Source organism: Condylura cristata, unplaced genomic scaffold (genome assembly GCF_000260355.1).
Source record: "Condylura cristata isolate star-nosed mole 26May11 unplaced genomic scaffold, ConCri1.0 scaffold00048, whole genome shotgun sequence".
Lineage (NCBI taxonomy): Eukaryota > Metazoa > Chordata > Mammalia > Eulipotyphla > Talpidae > Condylura > Condylura cristata.
Window position 1 is genome coordinate 1,422,309 of NW_004567149.1, and position 3,194 is coordinate 1,425,502.

Consider the following 3,194-nt stretch of genomic DNA (forward strand, 5'->3'; position numbering starts at 1 on the left):
GGCCAGGGAGGCCGGCTGCAGACCAGCGGGGACGTGGCCGGACACTGTGACAGCCGGGCAGGCCCGCGCCAGGGAAGGGGCGTCTCCCCGAGGACGTCGCCGCCCCGCCCCGCGTCCTCCCGCGCATTCCAGTCGTGCCTCGGCCGGGCCTAGGCCAGGAGGCCGGCTGCAGACCAGCGGGGACGTGGCCGGACACTGTGACAGCCGGGCAGGCCCGCGCCAGGGAAGGGGCGTCTCCCCGAGGACCTCGGCCCCAGCCAAGGGGGGCGCCCCTCTTGAGGCAAGGGGACCCCCTTCTTGCTAAAAAGTGGGACAACCGTGGTGGGAATGGGGTGTCCTGGGAAAGAGTGGCCGCTGGCCGATTGTGAGACGCAGGGATTTCGGGGTCAGGCTGGAGAAACCGCCCACTTGGACAACTGGAATTCACGGCTGCTGCGCGCATTCCCCGCCTCCTGTTCCTCGGGCTGTTCCTAATTGGAAGATAATTTCAAGTGATAGTCTAAGAATCGGAAGTCTGTTCCAAGAGTGTTCGCAGTGACCTCGCGTCGCCCGGGGCAGGGATGGGAGGCAGAGCCTGGCCCTTGGACAGGTCTCCACTGCCCAGCTGGAGGGCGGGCACATTTCCGGGGCTGAGGGCCGCTGGCCAGTCCTGACTAGAGCCAAAGGGACCTGGGTCACCCGCTGGCGGTCCCCCACCCCACCGCCGGTCTTATTCTCAAAGTTCATCAAGGTTTATCTGCCTGTCTGTGCTGTGACACGCCCCCGTTTACCTGTGACCTGGTGAACTGGGGAAGGAGAGTTATCTTCAGCGTCTGGCACAACCCTGCCCCTCAACCCCCACTGCGGCCTCAGCAAGTGTTGAGTGAGTGGGCTGATGGATAAACCAACCAAATTCTGGGACTTTGCAGGCCAGATTCCCTGGTCTTTCATGCATGGGGTTTTTTAAGCACACCCTTGGCTGTGCTTAATCCTTCCAAAGAAAACCAGGTCTTCACCCCCCACCCCCCACCCCACCAGGCGCCTAAGGTCTGACTTTGTGAAGCCACCCCTCCCTGTGAGCCAAGCATCCCTGGTCTTCAAGAGACTGCTCCCGTGGCAGGGATGTTGGTTGTTTCATCAAAGAGATCTTCAACGAAAGGGGCTACAGGACCATGTAAAACAAGTTGCCAATAGTCACTAATAAGGACAGATTCATATTAAAACACAAAGAGCTTCCATTCTTGATTCCATTGCATTGACAGCGAGTTTAAAAACCTGTCAAGGAAGATGACCCAAAATCTGCAAAGAAGGCAAGAAGTCATCTTCTCAAAGTCTGTCCTTTTAATATTGAAACATCACTTAAGGGCCCAAGGACTATGTAATTTCTAGAATCTTCCACTCTTTGATGTTGTTATTTACCACTAATGAAAGACTAAGACTCTATAAGGCAGATATTAACTTGTAGGTTTGTGCCTAGTAGGGATAAAAATAATTTTGTCCCAAAGGAAAGATAACCTTCCAGGTTAAAACGTATCACCCTGTAGGACATTAGCCATTTTTATATCTCATCTAGCAATCTTCCTTTCATATTTTTTAAAGGCCTACATAAAACCATTTCCCCAAGTGGTCTTTGAATCAGTATGGTCATCTTACAAAGTTTCTCACTGATGAGAACATGGAATAAATTTTCTACATGTGCAGTCCATATTTGTAGAAACATATTTGAGTCATTCTTTTAAACTTCTGAGTATTATATTTGGACAAGTCTGATGAGAACAGGCAGCTTTGGCCTGGTGTTTGGAAAGGCTCTTTAGAAGGCAGGTTAGCAAGAGTAGTTAAAACTGAAAATGCCCATAACTTGTGCCCATCAACCATTCCCCTCCTGGGACTCCATTCTAAAGAAACATTCCACGTTGGCACTAAGAGGAGTAGCCAGAAAAATCCATCATTGCAATGTCTGCCACTTAAATGTTCACTGAAAGGAGAACAGAGCAATTAGTGACCTATGCATCAGATGGAATATTACAGAGCCACAAAAAAGGAATCAGTGATAAAAATATTGTTAGATCTCAGGAACCAAAGGACAGTGAAAAAACTGTGCAAATGACTACATTTGGAAAATACCTGCCAACCCCACTGAGTGGTCATCAACCAGTCAAGAGAGGATGGTAACAAGAAGGACTTCTGCGTTATCTATAATGTTCTTTGTCGCACCCCCAGATAATAGGTTTTTGACAGTCCGGAGGTGTGTGGTAACCCTCCGTGAGCGAGTCTGTCGGTGCTTTTATTCCAACAGCAGGTGTTCACTTGTCTGCATCATATGTAATTATTAAGTTATGTATCCTGTGTTAGACATAACGTCCTGCCTACATCGTAGCCTACAGTGTTGTGCAAAGTTTTACATGCACTGGGAAACCAAACAGTTGCAGGGCTCTCTTTATTGCGCTGCTCTGGTCATCTGGAACCAGATCTCAGGGACCTCTGAGATGACAGCACACAGCACTGGTATGATATTTAAAGGGTTAAAGAGGTGGGGGCCGCCTGGAAGCATCTGAAAGGTGGCTAGCAGCATCTGACTGTGCGTGGTGGGACTAAACTCTCTGGAGATTTCGTTCATATTTTTCTCTTGCTTAAATATTGTCTGACCATGATGAGGCAAGAATCCATGAGGTAAGGACTCGGACTCTGAACAACTGACCTGCCCGGCCACTGATGATCCAGCCTCTAAACTCAAACCGCTCACCTGGCCTTCTTTTACCTTTATTTGCCTTTCTGCGAATTAGGAATTTAAAGCAAACACACAAACAAAAATAGTTAAAGCCCCCGACTGCTGCCAGGACAGACGCAAGGGCTGGAAGCGTGCTGTAACCACCTTTGCAGGCCTGTGTTACATAAACTCAGCAGAAGAGACCAAGGCGCTGGAGAGGTTTCAGGTTCTAAGTGAAGCCCGGGAGCTGTTTCAGTGCCAGAGGCCGCGGAAGAGCCGGTGACAACAGCGGTCACCTGCTCCTCTCTCAGCCGGTGTAGAGTGACACAGGTCCATCTGAGGAGGCCCAGGCGGTGGGTAAGGGCTCTGGAAACCAGATACGCGACACGGATTAATAACAGTAAGTAATGGAAAGGGAGGCCGTGCACCTGGAGGCCTGGGCTTTGGTGGGGTCTGGTTTTCTGTTTATTTTTCTTCAGCAGCTGCTTTGTTTTGGCTTTGATTTTTT